The sequence below is a fragment of the Sapajus apella genome, unplaced genomic scaffold (assembly GCF_009761245.1).
Source record: "Sapajus apella isolate SASKATOON/1434 unplaced genomic scaffold, GSC_monkey_1.0 scaffold62, whole genome shotgun sequence".
Lineage (NCBI taxonomy): Eukaryota > Metazoa > Chordata > Mammalia > Primates > Cebidae > Sapajus > Sapajus apella.
Genome location: NW_022437002.1, coordinates 20,671,862 through 20,694,181, shown reverse-complemented (window position 1 = coordinate 20,694,181; position 22,320 = coordinate 20,671,862). Strand labels below are relative to the sequence as shown.

Sequence of the window (22,320 nt, the reverse complement as noted above, 5' to 3'; positions counted from 1 at the left end):
GAGGCTGGTTGGAGTATTGGAAGTCACAGACCCAGTGAGAAGGCGGGTTGCACTAAAATAGGAATCCTTCCTTCCCTCCTGGCCTCCGCAGCAATTCCCAAAATAGGAAGCGAACAGAATTGTGTTTGTGTTCAAAGCTGAAATTATTCTTGTTTCCCTCCTCCCTCCATGCTACCCCTGCCGACATGTTTCTCACCCATTTCAGTATTCACTTTAGAGTCATAAAGAGCCTAACATGAGCATTTCCCATGTGCCAAACATGTGCTAGGTACTTGATGCACATCTTCACATAATCCTTACTGCAATGTGCTGAGGTCAGTATTACCGTTCTAATTGTATAAATGGGGAGACTGAGGCTCAGTCAGATGAAGAGATTTGCCAGGTTTACATAGGTAGTGGTAGAGCTGAGATTCCAGGTCAGCTGGTCACACCCACTTGTCCTAGCACTGCTCTCTGGAGCACGCAGAGCACACCTGCTTCCTTGCCCCTGCAGCCCCTCAGCTTTGAAGACAACAACCTGGCCTACCTCCAAGTCATCTCTTCTCCAGGCCAAGCTCCCCAGCCATTAGCTTTTATCCCAAGGATGGCAGGTTTACAGCCTTTCTACCCTTAATTGTTCTTCTTTCACTGGGCTTTTGTTTTGTTCCTTTGGGGAGCAAACCTAGGCATGCTGCTCCAGCAAGTAGATTCCTCCCACAACTCCCACTGACCTGCATCTAAAGGCCAATACCTCACTAGGACTAATAAAGCCCTGTGTGACTGGCCTCTATCTGCCTCTCCAGTCTTACATTTTAACGTTTACCCAACCACCATCTCCTCTACCACTCCTCACCCTTACACGCTACACTCTGAACTTTCTGAAGTCCTCCATTCTTTCTTACCACTCCTCCTAACATATCTATTCCTGTGCCTTCAGTTATCTGACTCCTATTTATGAGAGGTTAAGTCTTCATAAGAAAAGTCTGCTGTGATCATGTGGGTTATGGTGAATGTTCTTCCTCCATATTCACATGACCCCATATTCACATGTTTTCTAGCTCCTAGCTCTTGGCAGGCTGGATTGTGACTGTCATCTTATATCTGACATCTGACTCCCCATTGTGAGCTACTTAAAAGCAGAAAAATAGGTTTGACTTTCCTTTCATTACAGTCCCAATGGCATATATTAGGTGTTCAGTGAAAACAGAGGACAGGAAAGAAGAAAGAAGGGAGAGGGGGAGAGAGGAAAGACTCAAGAAACACGTGGCTCTTGGTGGGCTCACAGTCTTATTGACATGTCTTGGGAGAAGGAAACTCTTTGTACATGGCATATGTACATGCGCGCGCGCGCACACGCGCACGCACACACACACACACACACACACACACACACACACACCCCTTTTGTCCCACCATCCCTTTTCCCTTATATATTCCTGGTAACAATTCTGATAGCCAGATATTCCCATTCTACAGGTGCCAAAAGTAAGGCCTACCAGAGGTGCCTTAATTCAGAGATAAAACAAAAAGACCTGAAATTCAAGTGATATCAACATTCACTTGTTCAATTATTCATCCATGCATTATACATGCTTTGATACCTCCTGTGTTCCATATTTGGTGTTGGTCACTGGGAAACAAGGGAATCAGACTTATTCCTGACCCAGAGAAAGTCTAAAGGAGGACAAGGAGAAGAAAAGCAATGCAGTACAATAGTCATAGCCAGGTAAAAATATGTGCAGGGTGCTGTGTGAGCAACAAGGAAGGAGAAGGAAGCTTTTCCTAAGCAGGAGGCATTGGAGCTGGGTTTTGAGTGGAAAATGGGAACTTGTCAGGCAGACAACAAAGGCGAGGTACATTCTAAGCAGAGGCCTTGGGAAAAGGAGAAGGTGAGAATCAGGAAAGGTGATAGGTAAAGACTTGTACCTTTAAGTCACCAGAGTACTCAGTCTGCCCCCAGCTGACCTTTCCCCTGGTGTTGGAGTCTAGCCAACCTTGGAGTGTGCATTGGCCTCCAGTTAGAGCTGGCTTACTTAGCAGGGGATGTTGGTTAATTATTTGGCACTGTGTTCCAGCCTACTGAGCAGTGTTAGACATAACAGAGGGAACCAGAGGTGATAGATGGTGATGGGAAAGCAAAATTGCTTCTTAGAGTTTGCTTCCTGACTGTGCCTACCATAAAACACACTATTAGAAGAAAGAAAATCTTTGCTCTATTAATGGATAAACATGTAGTAAATAGTTAGATGATTCAAAAACCAAGCCATTGTCCCTCTAGAATCTTGGGAAGTCTGATGCCAGAAGAGTTGGTACAAGGAACAAGAATGTTCTATATCAAATAGTCCTGGTATGTTTGGTATAATGCAATTGAATGAAAAGGTCCTGGGCTGGAACCATGAGACCTAGGCTTGCATTCTATCTCGCAAACTCATTAGGTCAACTCTGATGCCACTTAGGCGATGTGGATGCCAAAAAGGCCAATGTGATCAAAGCCTATGTTAATAGAAATCTAATTATAAAACAAGGAGGTATATATTTATTAGGGTTCTCCAGAGATACAGAACCAATAAGATATGTGTGTGGGTTACACACACATACATATACACATACACACACATACACATGTATATATACACACACACACACACACACACATTCCTGTAGGTGTGCAGTGAAAACAGAAGGCAGGAAAGAAGAAAGAAGGGAGGGAGGAAAGACTCAAAGAAACACATGGCTCTTGGTGGGCTCACAGTCTTATTGACATGTCTTGGGAGAAGGAAACTATCTTAATGGCATATGCACATGCACACATGCATGCACACACATGCACACACACACACATGCACACACACACACACACACACACCCCTTTTGTCCCACCATCCCTTTCCCTGATATATTCCTGGTAACAATTCTGTTACATTATACAGATTATATATGTGTATGTATACACACACTACACACACACACACACACACACACACACACACATTATATATATATATATACACATGACATATATACACACACATTATATATATATATACACATGTGTGTATATTATATATATATACACACATATATGTGTATATATATACAATGTGTGTATATTATATATATATATACACACACATATATGTGTATATATATATAATGTGTGTGTATATATGTGTGTGTGTGTGTGTAAATATATGTGCTATAAAGAACTGGGTCATGAAATTATGAAGATTGGCAAGTTCCAGGATCTGCAGTCAGCAAGCTGGAGTCCCAAGGGAGCGAATGGTGTAGTTTATTTTGTTTGTTTATTTAGAGGAATCATGATACCTAATTTTGATAGCTACTGTAAAGTTACTATAATCAAGACAGTGTGGTATTGACAAATATATATACATTTAGATCAATAGAGCAGAATACAGAGTTCTACCCACACAAATATGGTCAACTGATTTTGAACAAGATGCAAAAGCAATTCAATGAAGAAAAAATTCTCTTTCAACAGATGGTGCTGGAACAACTGGACTTCACATAAATCAAATCATATAGCATATGCTCTTATAGGTCTGATCCCTTCCTCGACATATTATTTTATAGATTTATCCACATTGTTGCATGTGTCAGCACTTTATTCCTTTTCAGTCTTCTTTAGCATTCCATTGCCCCTAATATACTGTAATTTATCAATTCACCTATTTGAATTGTTTTCAGTTTTTGGATTTTCTGGAAAAATATGCTATCAGCATTCTTGAACAAGTCTTTTTTGTGAATATATGTTTTGATTTCATTGAATAAGTAGCCAGGAATATAATTGTAGGTTCAAGTATATAAACTTCCAGTTTTCCAAGGTGTTTGTATCACTTTATAACCCCTCCCAGTTGTGTCCAGTTTCTCCACACCTTTTTCAGTACTGGATATTGCCACTCCAGTAAGTGTTTAGTAGTATTTCATTATGGCTTTAATTTGCATTTCCCTTAACAAGTAATGATGTTCAACACTTTTTCATGAGTTTATTGGACATTCAAATATCTCATTGGATCATCTACTTGTCATGCACTTATATGAGTTCTTCATATATTTTGGATATAAATCATTTGCTAGTTATATTATTATCAATGCTTTCCCCCATTGTTGCCTGCCTTTTCACTTTCTTAATATCTTTAATTTTTTTAAATTTTAGATTTGGGGGCACATGTATAGGTTTTGTTACATGGATATATTGCATAATGGTGAGGTTTGGACCCACATAGTACATGTTGTCCCCAACAGGTAATTTTTTAAGCTTCACCCTTCTCCCACTCTCCCAGCTTTTGGAGTCCCCACTGTCTATTATTTTCATCTTTATATCTATATGTATCCATCGTTTAGCTTCTATTTGTAAGTGAGAACATGTGGTACATGACTTTCTGTTTCTGAGTTATTTAACTTAGGATAATGTCCCCCAGCTCCATCCATGTTACTGCAAAGTAGGTGATTTCATTTTTTATGGCTGCATAGTATTTCATGGTGTATAGATACCACATTTTCGTAATCCAGTCAACCACTGATGGACACTTGGGCTGATTCCATGACTTTGCAATTGTGAATTGTGCTGTGATAAAAATACAAGTACCTGTGTCTTTTTGAAATAATTATTTCTTTTGTTTTGGGTAGATGCCCAGTAATGGCATTGCTAGGTCAGATGGTAGTTCTATTTTTAGTTCTTTGAGAATTCTCCATACTGTTTTTCATAGATGTTATACTAATCTACATTTCCATCAACATGTATAAGAGATACCTTTTCTTCACATCCACACTAATATCTGTTATTGTTTTACTTTTTAATGATAGCCATTCTGACTGGTATAAGATGATATCTCAGTGTGATTTTAATCTGCATTTCTCTGATTATTAGTGATGTTGACATTTTTTCATATGTTTGTTGGCCACTTGTATGTCTTCTTTTGAGAAATGTCTGTTCACATCCTTTGTCCACTTTTTTAGTGGGATTGTTTGTTTGTTTGTTTTTCTTGTTGAGTTGTTTGAGTTCATTGTAGATTCTGGATATTAGTCCTTTGTCAGAGACATAATTTGCAAATATTTTCTCTCATTCTGTAGCTTGTTCTTTTACTCTGTTATTTCTTTACGTGTGTAGAAACATTATCATTTGTTAAGTCCCCTAGTGGTCCAAAGGCCTGAGTCCAAAGGCCTAATCTGAGTCCAAAGGCCTGAGAACTAGGAGAGCCAATGGTTCTCAGTCCAAAGGCCTGAGGACTAGATAGAGCCAACTGTAGTTCCAAAGGTTGACAGGCTCAAGACCTAGGAAGAGCTGATATTTCGGTTGGAGTTTGAAGGCAGGGAAAAATCTGGTGTCCCAGCTCAAAAGAAGTGAGGTAAGAGGAGTTCTCTCTTATTCAGGGAATAATATCCTCTTATTTAGCCTTTTGTTCTATTCAGACTTTCAACTGATGGGATGAGGCCCACCCACATTATGGAGGGCAATCTACTTTACTCAACAGTAGAGCAGAGTTTAATATTTGTCAATTTAAATGTTAAACTCATCCAAAAATGCCCTCCCAGAAACACCCAAAATAATGTTTGATCCAATATTTGGGTACCCCAGGCCCAGTCAAGTTGACACATACACTTAACGATCACAAGGAGTGATGATGCCTCTACATTCTGTACCAGTCTCTGTCTCTGGGAAACCCAAAATTCAGTTCAGATCTTCAAAAGTTAAATTAGAGCGTTTTCTAAGGAAGTCTCAGGGCCCAGAAGGTACTCAGAACTATAGCACTGGCAACAAAAGAACCTGAGGATAAAAAATAGAAAATCCAGAGAAAAGACTTTATCTTCGGTCTATGTAGCTTCTTGTTTCACTTTTTTCACCTGTAAAGTAGAAATAATAATTGTGCTTACTTAGAAGGGAAGTTAGGAACGTTGAATTAGATAATCAGCATGAAAGCACACAGCACAATGCAGAAAGCAGCAGAATGGCTTTGTGTGGCTACATAAGGGAAAACTATGGTTGTAGAGCAGAGTTAGAGAGAGCCCATTTTAGGCTCAATAGAAGAACCACTTGAACCAAGAGTGGGGTTATGATCAGCTTTCTTAGGTGGCAAGATCCCCATCACTGGATGTGCATGAACAAAATCTGGATCACCTATTGGCAAGAATACTTTAAAGAAAACAGAAACACCATACATTGGTAGATGGGCTAAAGCCTATTAAAAGTCTTGCAAAGAACTCCTTATAGATAAAAGTTCTTCCCCTTCTGGAGCTTGTTTTTCCTCCAATGTCAAATGCAAACACTTGACTAGAAGATTTCTAGGGGCTCTTGTAAGTCTAGCGTTCCTTGGTTCACAATTTGCCACTTTTGCCAAAAGCACTGCTGCAGTCCCCAGACTGGCCTCTCTACCTTCAACCAGTTTATGTATCTCCCACTGATCCACCCTTAAATCCATTCCCAAGTTCATGCTGAAGCCGGAGAGACCTTGGCATATAACTGTCTGCAGCCAGAGGGATCTTCTTGGCATATAATGCTTCCTGATCCTGCTTCACACTCTTAATGGTTCCTTATTGCCCTCAGGATAAATGCCAACCTCTCCAGCCTTTCTCAGAGAAGGGCTGCTTTAAGCTGACATTCAAGACTCTTCAGAATCTAGACTAATGACCCCTTTTATTACTCCTTTTCATGCATCCAACATTTTAGCCACAGTTAAGTACTGGTTATTCCCCAAAACATGACAGATTCTTTCATACTTCCATACTTTTTTGTCCTGTTTTAGTTTTCCAGAATACTTTATCTGCTTATCTGCTTCCTGATCCTTCAAAATCTATTTTGAATATTGCCATCTCTAGAAAGCTGTCACTGACCACCCAGGCTGGTTTAGGAGAAAACTCTCTGTATCAACCTCTTTTGCACAGCAGCAGAATTGTCCTTCCTCAATATTTCATGAAGCTTTGAGGCCAAAGACAAGCATTGAGTCCATCGTATATATTTTTAATACTTGTTTCCTAACTGAATGAAAATATATTTCCATGATGCAGACTAGTTTCCTCACTCCAGGATGAGGAATACAGTGAGTTTGTGAGGGTACCATTATGACAAATCATTTCCTCTACTTGCCAGTCGATATATGTCTATTCAAGAAAAACATAAGAAAAAATAGACTTAAAATGCTCAAAGACTATCACCTTGCTATATTGATGTATTTCTTTCCAGGCTTTTTTTTTTTATGCGTATTTTAAAGAAGTTGTCAAATACCTAATTTTCTCCTTATTCTTTTTTCTCTTAATAGTATAGCATTAAAATTTTCCATGTTAATATGTAGTTTTTCATAGCCATTGTTTTTAACGACTAGATAATATTCCATCAATTAAATAAGTAAGTAAATAACTTTTTGGTTGAACGTTTAAGTGCATATTTTTTCACCACTATAATAAATTCAGTGACAGGCATCTTTGCACATAAAGCATTTCTTTGTGTTTAGGATTTGCTTCTGAGGATCAGTGTCTGTGGTTGTTTTTATCTTGTGAAAATCAGGGCCTTTATCTAGCATCTGCCTGTGTTTTCTCCCCCAAACCTCCAAGACCAAAAAAACAAAAACTGACATCAGTGCCCTAAGAGTCACTTAGTGCAGTGTTTCATGTAAGGGGCCCAATTAAGGCAATGTGCCCCTTTTCAAATATGGCCATAAATATTTTCCTTCAGTGAAGTAGATGCCAAGGAGATAATATTGATTGCAAATTACAGCCTTTGTAATTAACCAATTTATGCTGCTGGAAGATGGAGCTGGTGAAATCATTTGCTTCTGAAGGAGAATGTGGCCTTCCCAAATCTGACTATCAGATATGAATTTGGCCTAATCCTGGAAATGTTTCTGGTGAGACTGAAGACTAGTCACTGAGGCTCTGGACAAACTGGAATGTATTAGCCTTTTGCCTGCTGACTACATAGTCTCCACCATTCACCCAAAATGGATCTGCATCTGCAAGCACACAAAAACACACACACTGGGAAGGGATATGAGCTGAGCTTAGCCCTAGGTGCTGCACTCACTGTTCCTGCCATATCAGGACGTGGAGGAGGGAGGCCCAGGCAGCAGCACCAGGCTGGGCTTCCAGCCCTATAGCTACTATGGGAGCTGGCTCCAGACAGATGGGGGCAGCAAAGAGCCAGCCTGCATGGTCAGCTGGGATTCTAGTTGACCAAAGCTGTTGGGAGAACTCAAGCTCATCAGTGCGGCAAGTTGATCTGGCCACATGCAGAAATGGAATAGGGGACTAGATGCCCACAGGATTAATACTAATAAACCATTTTACTTAAGCAACAAGACTCAAGTTTATATATTGAATGATAGAAAATTATTTTATTGAATCCTCTCCATAAGAACACCCATTGATAAATAAAGAAACTGAAGCTCAGGCTAGTTAAATACCTTTTTCCCAAGTTCACCCTTGGGTCCTAAATGGCAAAGCTAGGTGATTAAACGAGTCTTCTGACTCCATGGAGTGATTGTAGTATGTTACATTCTTGGTATCCACTATCTCATTTAATTCTGGAGGCTAGTCTCATCAACCAAGTACCTTTTTAAGTGGACAGGGTGAGGCCTAAACTTAACAGAATACTACTACTCCCGTGATAAAGGATTTTAGGGGCAGGAAATAGCAGCATTCAAATGTCATACGTGGGTAGAGGGGTGGGCACTTGTCTCTGACTTTCATAAAGCTTTTGGGCAAACACCCCTCCTCATCTTTTTTCCTAATTTTTTTTATTTGTGTTCAAACTATTGTCAAATATTTGCAATTCCTAGAATGGACTAATTTCTATTTCATTTCCAGGCTTTTGCACATGTTGGTCCCTCAGCGTTGAATTACTTCCTTCACGCTCATTGGTCTAGTTAATTCCTATTCATCCTGACCACCTTTGACGGCATTCTCTGAGCCCCTCCTTGCCTAGACAGATGTAGGTATATTTTCTGTGCTTTCACAGTGGTTTGCACAAACCTATATCATAGTGTGTATCATACTACTGCATATATACTGCATACATCTTTAATTAGATTGTGGATGCTTTACAGACAGAACCATATCTTATTCATCTCTCTTCTGGCACATAGTTGGTGCTCAAACATTTGATGAATGAATGTGTGTATGCATGAAGAAGCATCTTTCAAGGTTCTTAAAAGAGTTCAGAGGGTACCAGAGATTTCATGCTATTGATTATAGGGACTAGTTACCATAATCCTTGAGGGAAATGAGAGCTGACCCTTAAACCTGGGGTCTTACAGACTGGCATTTCCTTCCTCTCTTTAGAAACATGATCAGTTTCCTGCCTTTGTAGTCATCTGGTTAAAAGGTATTCCAAATTCTTATTATACCTCTTATCTTATTCCTACAAATGCCTGAATGTAGAGGCCAGGCCCCACAACAATTCAGTTTGAGTTACTTTTACATTGACTTGGCAAAAAATCTGGCTGTTAAGCCATAAAAGGATGATCTCAGATATGATCAAGGGACTTCAGATCGTATCTGCCCATCCAAAAAGTGGCAGTGCAACTATTTCAAAGGTTACCTTTAGTGCTTAACTTGTACACAACCTTCTCCCCACCCAACCACTGCTAATCTGACATAAGCATTTAACTGTAATTCTATATAGCAAAATCCATAATCAACAGAACTGGCCAGATCTCTCCCTCTCTCTCTCTCTCTCTCAGTCTCTCTCTCTCTCTACACACACACACACACACATACACACACACCCCAGTTCCTCAATGAGTGGCCAAAATCTGCCCATATTTAGTTTGAGCAGCTAATGCCAGAACAAAGGTAATGAATTATATTAATTACATTAGAGATATTTTAGAGAACTAAGATTTGCTTTCAGAAAGAGAGAGTACATCTGACTGAGCTGAGTTGATAGCAACATGCAGATGATTAATAGCTAATAACATTAGCGTCATAATTAGAACTGCCTTGAACTCTTAACCCATCTGCCTTTCTGATTTTGAGATCCATACAGTGAAGAACAAGATAACTTTTCTTTTTTTTCTTTCTCTTTCTTGATTTGCCTGTATGACTATAATAGATTATTTCCCAAATAAATATTACTAACTGCTCTCATTCACTTTCTTCCTACTGTGTGCCAGGTGCTCTATAGATACTGAATATATGAAGCATATATTACACATTCAACCCCTGAGGAATTAAATATAGTTTACTTCTTCAAAGAACTTACCTGGTAGGAATTATGACACCTATTTTTATAGATGAGGAAACTGAGTGAAATCACTTGTTGAAAACCACTGAGCTGGTTAACTAAGTACAGATTCGAAATTAGTTCCTACTGACTCCTGTTCTTTCCAGCATGCCACAGTGCTCTATAAATGGCCATTATTGCTATTACCTTGATAATTTACTCACCCTGGTTGACTTTCTGGTATTCAACTCACTCTTCTGTTCAACAGTGAAGGAAAACAGGAAAGGGAAAATGTAATGAACATGAAGTCAAGTACTTTACCTGGTTGTTTGAAAAATTCAGTATTGTTAAAACAATCAGTCCCTGGAGTACCAAGAAAAGAAGAGCAAATGATCTGAACAGAAATTTCTCAAAAGACAAACAAATGACCAAAAAATCTATGGAAAATGCTGAACATCATTAATCATCAAGGAAATGCAAGTGAAAACCACAATGAGGTATTATCTTACCCATAAGGATGGCTATTATTGAAAAGACAAAAATAATAAATGCTGGCAAGGATGTGGAGAAAAGGAAATGCTTATACACTGTTGATGAGAATGTAAACTAGTACAGCTCTGTGGAGAACAATATGGAGGTTCCTCAAAAAAGTACAAATAGAACTGCTATATGGTCCAGCAATCCCACTACCGGGCATTTATCCAAAGGAAAGGAAATCAGTATATAAAAAAGGCATCTGTATCACCATGTTCATTGCAGAACTATTAACAACAGCAAAGATATAGAATTGATCAAGGTATCCAACAACAGATGAATGGATAAACTGTGGTGTCTATATACAACGGAATACTATTCAATCATTAAAAAGACTGACATCCTGTCATTTATGGCAACATGGAAGAAACTGGACGACACTCTGTAAGGTGAAATAAGCCAGGAATAGAAAGTTAAACAGCACATGTTCTCACTCATATGTGGATGCTAAAAAAAAAAAAAAAAAAAAATGGATCTCATAGGCAGAGAGTTGCTAAAAGATACAAAATTACAGGTAGATAGGAGGAATAAGCTCTAGTGTCTATGCCACTGTAGGATGACTGTAGTTAACAATAATAGTTACATAGTTTCAGCTAGAACTATAATAGTGAATGTTCTCAGAACAAAGAAATAAGTGTTGAGATGATAGATATGCTAATTACCTTGATCTAGGCAATATGTATTATGTATATATATATATATCAAAATATCAGTTTCCCATAAATATGTACAATTATTATATGTCAATTTAAAATTATTTTTAAAAAGTAGCAAAAGAGCAGAACTCAGTGATGGGAAAATCAAGCAGGAAGTTCTTAAATGTTCATATTAGCAAGTAAACCACCGGTGAGGTTTGAACTCTTGGCTTAAGATCAAGAGAAGAGCAAAGAGATTCAAGGTCCCAAGGAGGAGGTTGACAGGGAACTGGTGGACAATCAGTCTCTGGCTAAAACTACTAGACAGCAATATTGTTGAAGGTGTTGCTGAAATAACATCATGACAACATTTTGCCAGGGGACTCAAAAATACCCAAATCTAACCTCATCTTAGCCAGCTTTCCCTGGCAGCTCGTTGAGGCAAATATATTCACAAGAGAGGATAAGTTAGTTATTATTATTATCTAGGATTTCGGCTCCAAATCCCAGTGCATACCATGACTGGGCTAAGCTGAACTAAAATGAAGGTCCTTTTCTCCCAAGCTAGTGATGCTCAAATGGTCTAGAAACAATTCAGTTCCTCAGTCCTCTCTTGTTTTCCCCCAGTGCCCTCTCCTAAGCCTTGATTTGAAGGAAAAAAAAAAAAAAAAAAAGCTACCCAAAATGTCTCCATCAGAGCCAGAAGAAGAAGAACAGAGAAGCCTACCCAGGAAGGGTCGTAAGTCTAGTCCTAGGATCTACCTTACCCAATTTTGCTCATCATCAGCTATTGTTTTCCACCAAGACTTCAGGGAAGGAAAATATACAAAGTCTGACCCATGAGAAGCAAAGTGAAACCTTATTCTTAGCTGGAACCTTGAGCTCAAACCCTAGTGCAGAGAGCCCTGGTGGCCAGGTTGTAGACATGGTAAAGAATAAATGAGATAATACATGAGGTTTCTGTCATCAAGCCTAGGCTCCCTTTAGATGAGGTCAGCCTCCTCCTGGAAGCCTAGGATCACTTCTCTCGTCTCTTGAACCCCAGCCAAGAGTCCACACCTCCCTAATGCCATGTGCTTACAAGTCTGGACATCTAAGAACAACTGTTTGATTTTCTCATTGCTTATTTCCGTTCATGAATTGAAGTTTTTTGTTCTGTTTTTCTGCCAGTTCATCTCACAAGCCTGCCTGTATTTCTCTAAAACAATGTAACACTGTCTCTTCTTCATATATTACATTCACTTTCTCCCTCAGCAGATATTACCGTCTTTTAGAAACTTCCTAATCCACTCCTTCTGGGTACCTCACTTTGCCTCCAGTCTGGTTTAGGTGTCTCTTCTGTGCTTCAACAGCCTCCTTGGCTTCTGTCTCTCAAAGCACTTATCACTCCATATTATTTTTTTAGTTTACTTGAATGTTTCTCTTCCAGAAATGAAATCATTAAAGGCTGGGAATGTATCTGATTCATTGCTGTTTCCCCAGTGTTTAGCCCAGGATTTGGCACAGAACAGACTCTAGAGAGTATTTGATGAATAAATAAATTAAGAAATTATTGAATTTGTCTAGACCAGTGCAGTGTTATCCAGGAGCAGGTGGGGTAAATAGGAATATCTGATCCGGAGTCCCTGTGAATTAAGAACCTCCTACTCTGCTTCCTCCTTCTATTCTTCATGACCATAGCCCTCAAAACAACTATTCATGTACAGTCATACTCATCCTTTCCTCCATCATGCAGCATGAATTCCCTTTGCTAAGACTTCAGATACTCTGAATCCAGCTTTGTAGTTTTCACTGGACAACTTTCAGCCTTGAGAAATGCCCCTCTTGGCCCGACTCACTCCCTGCGAACTTCTATCCATTTTGATGCCCTCAGAGGCAATTCCCCACCTATAAGATCCCAGCCACACAGCACGCCCACACTTATTATCTGTCTCAGCTTCAGGTAGTGGCCTCTCATCATGTTTCGTGGCTATGCTGCCCTGACTTCTGGACAGACCTTCCTGAGTTTGCCTTTCTTCCTGAACTTCCAAGTTATCTCTCACAGTTACCCAATCCCTGTGTAAGACCTCGCTGAATGGTTCCTTATCTTTCATCTCAGACCCTCCTGATGCCTGTGTCTTTGGCTGTAATCAGAAATAGCCATGCCCTGGACATTGCTGTGTCAACCCCTCTAGCAGGAGGCTCTAAAATCAGATCCCACCCATTCCCTAAATGCCCCATCTGATATAACATAACATGCTCTTGCTAGACACGCCCCCAAAGTCACTCTAATGGAGAGGGTTGAATCTCACAGAAACCAGAGTGGGCAGGACAGGTTAGAATCAAGAACACACACATAACTAGGAACCAGAGATCCCGGAATAGAAATCAGAGAAGAGGGGGACTTAAAAAAATACTACATGAAATTTTAGATCAAATTTTCAAGAGCAGCAAGTTGTTCATTTAGTTTGAAATAAGTCTGGAAAGATAAAGAATCAGATCTCTTGGACCTGAAATATCAGACCAGAACATTTGAATTTGAAACCGTTAAAAATAGGAAGCCACTGTAAATGCTTGAACAAAGCTGTCCAGGAACATACAGAAGACACAAAACTGGGATTCAGGAGGCTCGAGTCTGAGATTCTGGCTTTATCACTAGATGTCTATGCAACTGTGGGCAGTTCCCCTCCCCAGTCTGCCCCAGATAAACGATGTACCAATGTTGAATGGTCTTAGTGGTTCCTCCAGGCTCTCAGACTCCGCGACACATATGCGTTTGACCTGAAGAATTTGAGTTTCTCTCCATCTAGCATCCACCCCCACTACCCACTGCCTTGTACTCCCAATCTGCTAAGAATCAGAGCTCCAGAGGAACACCTATTGTGTCCCATCTGTTGGCGACATAGCCAGTGAGAGGAATGCTCTGCCACATGTGCTCTTGTTTATTCCTGATATTTTCCAGAGAACCAGGGATGGGGGAAAAGGGGAGGGAGGAAGAGGCCTCCATGCAGGATCAGTTACAAGTATTGTTGTCCCACTCCATATGTAGACACTGGACAAGCACAGCAGACAATCAGCATGTGGGAAAACCTATGCCTTTTACCAACTAGCATCCTCCAAAGGTCAAATTCGAGACTTGGAATTTAAAAAGGAAACAAATAAAATGAATGAGCAAGCAGCTCCAAACTTGTTGCCTCAGATGAGATACCATGAGAAGGCTACATCCCTGACCTTTGTGCTGGTTAGTATAGGCTGGACTAGGCCATTGGTACAGAAAAACTCCAAAATCTTAGTAGCTCATCACAGTAAAGTTCATTTATTTGTTGAACACTAACAAATTTTGCCGAATACTGACAAATTTTGCCAAAGCTGAAATTTTGAATAAAAGAAGAATAGTTTCCATTTACTGAGTAGCTATGTATGCCCAGGACTATGCTATACACTTTGCATAAATTAGCCCCGTTTTACACATGAAGTAGTTGAGATTCAGATTGGTGAAGCGATTTGACTGAAGTTATACATCTAAAAAATGATGTAGACTGGGATTGAAACCCAAGATGATCCAGGCCTGAGGGTGTGATCTTTCCTTATTCCACACTGCCTGTGAAGGAGACCTTGAAGTGGACTCGATCTCTTTTTTTTTTTTTTTTTTTTTTTTTAGATACAGCTATAATTTTATTACAAAACCGTTCTTTTGGCATTAGTTGGTTACAGTGATAGCAAGATTCTGTGAGTGTGCAGACCAGCTCTGATGGAACCACTGTATTCCCTGCTTACTGAACCAAACTTTGGCTACCTCATATTCGTTACAAACAAGTGACCGGCAGTCATTACTGCTACAAATCCTGACACATGTACCACTGAGGGAGGAGTTGATGCTAAGGGATTAGATTACATGTTGATAAAACTACAAAAGTTCCTTTATGGGACTTTTTCTTTCCCCTCCCATCCAATGGCTTTGCTTTAGAAGAATCACATTACTTAGAGCCAATCTGAGTAGCAGCAGCACCCAAGGAGCATCAGTTCTTGTTAAAAAGCAATACCTGTATGATGTACTTTTACACCACAGGCAAAGGGAAGGATCACTCTAGTTTTAAACTCCTGCATAGATTCCCTTAATAAAAAAAGCATTCCATCAAGTTCTTCTGGATGGTGTTATTGCTGTACATTTGTTGGTGTGTCATTTTCTGTGCTGTGTTTGCTTTGCAGAGATCTTCCAATATATCTCCAATATTCCTTTCTAATAGTGTCCTTTTCTTTAGCTAGGATTTCACATAACTCTAATGCTTTATTAAGAATGTCTTCCTTATTGTCACATTGGTTTTCCAACATGTCTTCATAGATATCCACAAGAAAGGCAATTAGGTAGGGGGAACTATGACTTGGTTGTAAATCAAGTAATTGATTTAACAGATTAGGATATTTGGAAAGACCACGATCCTGCAAAATCCCTTTCAAATAGTTCCATGCACTTTCATTATGTGGGACTAGCTTAATCATTTCCAGTGTGTTTTGGACTTCTCTCTCCAATACAGCCCGATCATTGTAGCCAGTGGTGTTAGAAATGACGAAGTATCTTTGGTTCCAGACAGAGTTATTTCTCACATCCTCTTTGAGAAGTTGGTCCACATACTGCAGTTCATTATCCCAAAGTTTAAATTCCTGAATAACCCACTGTCGATGCTGCCGGGCATGATAATTCTTTGTATCCTGATTAAGAATATCAGCAATAAATTCAAGCTCCTGAGATGGGTCTCATAGCCATTCCACTAATACTCGCCTATGATGCCAAACTTGATAGTTTTTGGGCTGCTCCTCAATTATTGCAGTGATGTAGTTCATTTCCTCATGTAGATCCTTCTGAAGTGACTTTAAGAGAACTCTCCGGAAATGCTACACTGTATAATTGGCTGCATTTAATTCAATAGCGTCCCGGGTTAGCTTAAAAGCTCTTTCACTTCTTTCGTCACGCTGTAGGACAGCTCGGAAGTAATCATAAACATCTCTAAATTTGTCACTATAAATGATCTGGACCACCGGATTGGGGCCATCGTTCTGCGGCACTGGATCGATGTCAGCCCATTCTGCTCTGTCCCTGTATAGGACGTAGGAGGGCGAGTCCAGGCTCAGAAACCCGTCGTCCATGGGGGACGCCACGGCTTCCCCGACCTCGGCCGCCATCTCTTCCTAGTGCTGCTGGGGGGGCGGCGGTGGGGGCGGCTGGGGCTGGGGCTGCTCCGGCTGCCCTAGGTCTCCGCCTTGCGCAGCCTCCCCGACCCGCTCTGTGGCCGCCATCTCGTCTCGGTCCGCAACCGGACTCGATCTCTTAGCCGCGTCAATCAGGCACATCTTGCATGGAAGAGGGTAAGGAAAACAAATCCTCGGGCAAACGGCTTAGGGAATATATTTTTACATAAATAATTTGCATTGTTCTTTCAGCTTGCCCACTGTCAACAGTGGAGACTACTCAGTGCCCAACTCTCTTCTGTGGACTTGTCTCCCCAAATCAGAAGCACCTCAAGCACAGGAGCTGTGTGTCCCCAGCAGCCAGCCTCACAGTCAGGAGAGTTCTCAGAGCATGTTTATTAGTTGCTGATTGGTTGAATGAATGAGTGAGTGAGTAGTTTCATTCATTCTTAACAGACTTTTGAGGAATCTTAAGATGTATGGTTGAAATCAGACCACAAAATTTTGAAGGGAAAAGTCTATGCTTTATAGCTCCTTAGATTTCCTGCATTTACTGTAGGGCAGTCATTAGCTCTTACGCCACCCTAAATGCCTGAAGAAGTGGACCCTATTCCTCATGCACCCAGAATAAAGCTGAGAAGGAAGGAGGAAGTAAATTTGAGGAATATTTGAGACAATGATACAAGGGGACTTACTTACCAACAGGGTGTCAGAAGTAAGGGAAGAAATACACAAAAGAAGCATAGGGGTACCTGTCTTCAGAAATTAACTCAGACCACTAGGAGTAATTTAGAGTTTAAGCAGAGTGTGTAACTGATGTTTCCCCAGACCTGGAGAAGTGGAACCCCAGCCTGTGAGTACAAATGAGGTTCCACTTATAATGATGACATGTGACTTACTGCCTCATTCCTCTATCTGCTCCTGCAGGACTCTGGTCTTCCTTGAAGTCTCATTCGGTTATTTCTAGATGTCTCCAAGTGGCATTGTATGTGAGCTCAGAAAGGATGCTATCCACTTCTACATGATGTCTACCATGTTGCTTCTTTCTTGTTCAGCCCATCCTGTGAGGTTTTCTGCTGCTTGCATTTGAGAGTACCCCATCCTAGTCAGGGCTCTCATTGTCCAGCAGGAGAAATCCCATGGTCTAGCCAAGAGTGCTGCATGTTTATAATATTAAGCTGTCAGAACAAGAATTATTATCACAACCAAAGTTACACTTTTTCAATCTATAAATGGGACAAATGTTCATCTCCCTCACTCTGTATTCACAGCTCTGTGGTCTTTTTTGGAAATAGCTTCTACCTGCAATTCCCATCTCCCTGGTGCTCAAACATGGACCCACAGAGCTGATTCAGGAAACTAATCTGAGGGGCAGACACCCTATTTTTACTCTCCTCCTTCCCTAAAGTAGGGCTAGTGCACTTCCCTGCTGTGCTAATTTCAGCCCACATGGATCTTCATGTGAACAAAACTCTGCAAGAAGTCTGCCCCAACAGTCCTCCATAGCCTAGACTAAAGCTAGGACCCCTCTTCTGGAGGACGAATACAGTGATTTCTGTTTCTTATTCTGGTTATCTTATAAAAACATGTCTTAACATTTTTCTCTAGATGCATTTATTAAGCACCTGCTGTGCTCCAGATATCAGGCTGGGCACAGTGGCTCATGCCTTTAATCCTAGCACTTTGGGAGGCCGATGTGGGCAGATCACCTGATTTCAGGAGTTCAAGACCAGCCTGACCAACATGGAGAAACCCCATCTCTACTAAAAATACAAAATTAGCCAGGTGTGGTGGCACATGCCTGCAATCCCAGCTACTCAGGAGGCTGAGGGAGGAGAATCACTTGAACCGGGAAGTGGAGGTTGCGGTGAGCCAAGATGGTACCACTGCACTCCAGCCTGGGCAACGAGAGCGAAACTCCATGTCAAAAAAAACAAGAAAAAGCTTTCTGTGCAGCCCCTCACTTAGTCCTCACCTAGTCCTCACCTCATCTCTACGGTCAGGATATTATTAGCCCTTCTATAGCTCCAGGGAGGGAAAGTGCCTACCCAAGGCCAGCCCACTCCGGCACATTCACTTGAGTCTCAGCCTTTGTTTTGACACTCTGGCCATGGCCTCTCTTGGGAGTCTGTTTCTTGCCCTTTGTGATTACCAGACTCAGCACTTACTCTTTCTTTTCCTTTCATGCCTTACACATTAGATCTGACACCCAGCATACCTTTCCAGCTGTGATCTCAGCCTCTCTGGGCAAAAATTTGGTTTTCTCTTCTCTCTGGTTCATATACAGATTAGGCCTCCTTTCACTTGGGGCTCTCCAAATTTGGCCCTGCCTCATAAGGGACATTTAACTGAGCCTGACTTACCAGAGCCCTAGAAGTTAGGCCTGACAACTTCTTTGTATACTAGGTGGCCTTGGGAAGAATCTTAACATCTCTGTGCCTCAGTTTAGTTGACCAAAAAGCAGTACTAATATCTACCTTGCAGGTTTACTGTGGGAAATAATGAGACAGAATGTTTAAGCTGCCTCTAATGATGCCTGAAACAGTAAATGCATAGTAAAGAAAGTTCTATAAAAGCGTAATCTTCCCTTCAATTGTATCTGGTAAGCAGAAAATACCATTATAATTCCATTTTGTGGATGTGGAAACTGATATCAAAAATAGGTTAAAAGACTTACCCCAGGCCCCAGACCTTGAAAATGGCAGATCTCAAATATGAAGCAGATCCTGGTATTTAAAGACTCACTGTCTTATACTGCTTGGCACAAAGCAGACCCTCTACAAATAGGGTTATGGGTTGCTCCTAAGTGAATATATTAATGAATGAATGTTCCTTCTCTTCCCTTTGTGTCATTGCCTCAGATACCAGTGTTCTGCCCTAAGACTTGCCCACTGATTTTCTGTGTCCAGAGGAGATTAAGATGTTGCAGTTTTCTCTACCCCTAAAATCTCTGCCCAGCCCAGTCTCTGGCTGAGTTCCTTGGCCCAGAACAATACAGGGAGAAATCCTTTCACAATTTGGGGGTTACCAATGGAGCACTCCTGCTGAGCCAGGCCTCTTGCCAAGCAACTTCCACTGCACATCTTATATGCAGATGTGTGCAACAATCCTGCACATCTGCATGGGGAACATTCAAAAGCTATAAATTGGCTGGAAAAAAGGAAAATGTGAGTGTCAGCTCTATAGAAATGGATGCTCCTGATGGGTCAAGCAGAGGAAGAGAGCAGATCACACGCTGAGAATAGTTGGCCCGAAGCAGACTGCGGATAGAGAAACAACACTACACCCCAACTTTCACCTCTCACAGGGAGGCTCATGCAATTTCAGAAGTGTGGATACCACTGTCTAATTCGAATTATTTCTCTACCAATGTCCCCATCTCCCTGAGCCACAATCTCCTTGAGCCTTTTGAGAGTTTTGTTCTTAATTTGCATCACCTCAGTCTGTAAGAAGAAAAGCAAAGCATGGCAGCAGAGCCAGTGGTAAGAACCCTGGACTAGGACTAAGACATCTTTCTTCAAATGCATTCATATAACTAACATGTACAGAGTACCCATGCTTGTGCCAGGCACAGAGGGACAGAGATGATTCCATCACAGTCAGGATGCTCAAGAAGGCACCACAGTCTAATGGGGCAGACGGGCAAGGAAATGAACAACTTAGAAGAAAGCACAGAAAGCTTCTGGGAGTGCAGGGTTGGTCAACGTAAAAGGCATATCACAGAATGCTTCCTAGAGGAGGTAACATCTGAGTGAATCTTGAAGAGATATGGCAAGTACCCAAGTGAAGAACTTATGCATACTAACATACTAACACCACCGAAGCACTGTTGGATATATGAGAGTAGTTGCTCATTCACAACCACCGATACCTCCACACACATACACGCACACACATATGGGCACACATACACACCTTCAGAGGCAGGTGTAATACTGGTTGGGAATAGTTCATATGGTAACCCTTGCTGTTCATCTTGCCGCAATCCAAATGTCTCCCTTCCCCAGTGGTGCTGTTTCCTGAAAAGCCTTGGCAAGTTTCCTCAGAATCAGCTACTTTGCCACTGTTACTTTAAAAGCTTCTTTTTCTCCTACCAAATGGCAAAGGAAGCCAGAGAAAAATGAATTCACCAGGGCATCTTGAGCTTGCTCTTGCTCTTCATGTCCCCCAGGCTAATCCCTCAAGAGTCCTGGCTAGAACAAAGAAAGAGCAGGCTTATGGTTGAAGGGAGTAGTGGTTCAGTGTAAGGAAAAGGCTGACTGTGAAGGGGTAGGTCACTGCCTTTGATCCCTGCAGGAGAATCTGGGGGCAGAAGAAACAATGCAGAACAAGGATGAGTGTAGGGGCACTAGAGGTAGGGATTTTGCTCTATGTGAACGGCTATTTCCTCAAGTCAAAGCCGCCTACCAGTGGGATTAGCAGCTTTGAAAAGTGGTAAGCACTCTGTCCCTGCTGAAGTGTGAGGGGAACAGACCACTGCTTAGGGGATGAGGAACATGTAGCTGGTTGTCAAACACCAGAGGAGAGGTCACATCTCTTTGCCCTGTTCTGCCATCTTCACATGGGAATTGACTTAGTACAGAGCAAATATTCAGGCCTCTAAGAGTCCAAGGATTTGCATTTCCAAGGTTATGGAGAAAGGCATGTAGTAAATGTGTGTATAGGCATCCAAGATGTGAAAGGTGTGATTATTTTCAGAATCTAATCTCATACCTTCCCAGCCTTGCTGAACTGAATATTGCAAATATATTCTCATTTGTATTTGGAATGGTGTGTTTCTAAGCAATCATCATTCTGAATACTCATCCCAAACAGGAGATGACCTGAATATTTAATAGAATAAAAATGTATATATTAGATTACTTATTCAAATGCCTATCTGGCAGTTTGGATAGAATTAAGCAATAGTCCAATCTGCCTGTTGTTTTATGCATAGGATGTCAAAGCTAAACAGCCCTTAGAGAATATTCTTGTATTCTTTCCCTGCACAGAACCACATCTTGTCCTGTTCACAGATGGGGAAACAGACTGAGAAGGGGGCATAGAGCATGAGATGGGAGACCCAGGAACAGTGCTACCATTTGGTGGCTAGGCAAGGTAATATTACTGCTGTTGGACAAAGGAAGCAACTGAGGTTCGGTGTGCTTAAGTAATTTTGCATTCTCATGGCGTGTAAATCACAGAGTTGTCTCCATCTCAGGCTATTATTTTCCTGCACTGCCTTACTGAGCCCCTAATATAGCCCGAGAGTGTGTTTCTCCTTTCATGCCACCTTCAGACTGTCTGGCAGGTACTTCGACTATGAAATCTGGGGAGTGATGTTATTATCCCTGTTCTATAGTTGGGAAAATCCCCATGAGATATGGAACTACATTTTAGATTCCCCAAACCAGGGATTCTACTGCACAGGTATCGTACCTTGCAAGCTCTAAATGCTCCTCAACATCAAGCAAGAGCACATTGTTCTGTTCTGCCGTTACAATAACAAAAGGCAATAAACCAAATTTGCCTTTTGAAATGAGCCCAAATATTCCTTTTGATGGAAAACATTCCCTCAGAAGCTTGGTTAGAAGTCATTTCTAAGAAAACTTCCCTATGTGCTCCCTACTCCAGACCCCAGAGCACTTCCCACATAGTATCGTCATTGTGTAGGGGACATTCTCCCCACTAAATCGTGAGTCCGATAACCACCTCTGACTGTTTTCTGTATCTCCAGCATGGGATCTGGTACCCAGCAGTTTTCTGAGATTTGCTGAAAAAATGAATAGATATTTGGGTAGCATCACTGCCGGATGATATAATAAGACTATGTGGTAGGAACTCAAGGGGAAG

General features: G+C 41.1%; 1 protein-coding gene and 1 pseudogene across 4 annotated transcripts in view; one reads left to right on the top strand and one right to left on the bottom strand.

The window, feature by feature from the left end:
* AGBL4 (ATP/GTP binding protein like 4) overlaps positions 1–22,320 on the top strand; it is a 545,910-nt gene that overhangs the window by 218,188 nt on the left and 305,402 nt on the right. The gene's annotated exons all lie outside the window — the stretch shown is intronic.
* LOC116529554 lies at positions 14,949–16,596 on the bottom strand (annotated as a pseudogene). The gene has a single exon (XR_004259540.1). The product of XR_004259540.1 is annotated as a protein farnesyltransferase/geranylgeranyltransferase type-1 subunit alpha pseudogene (transcript).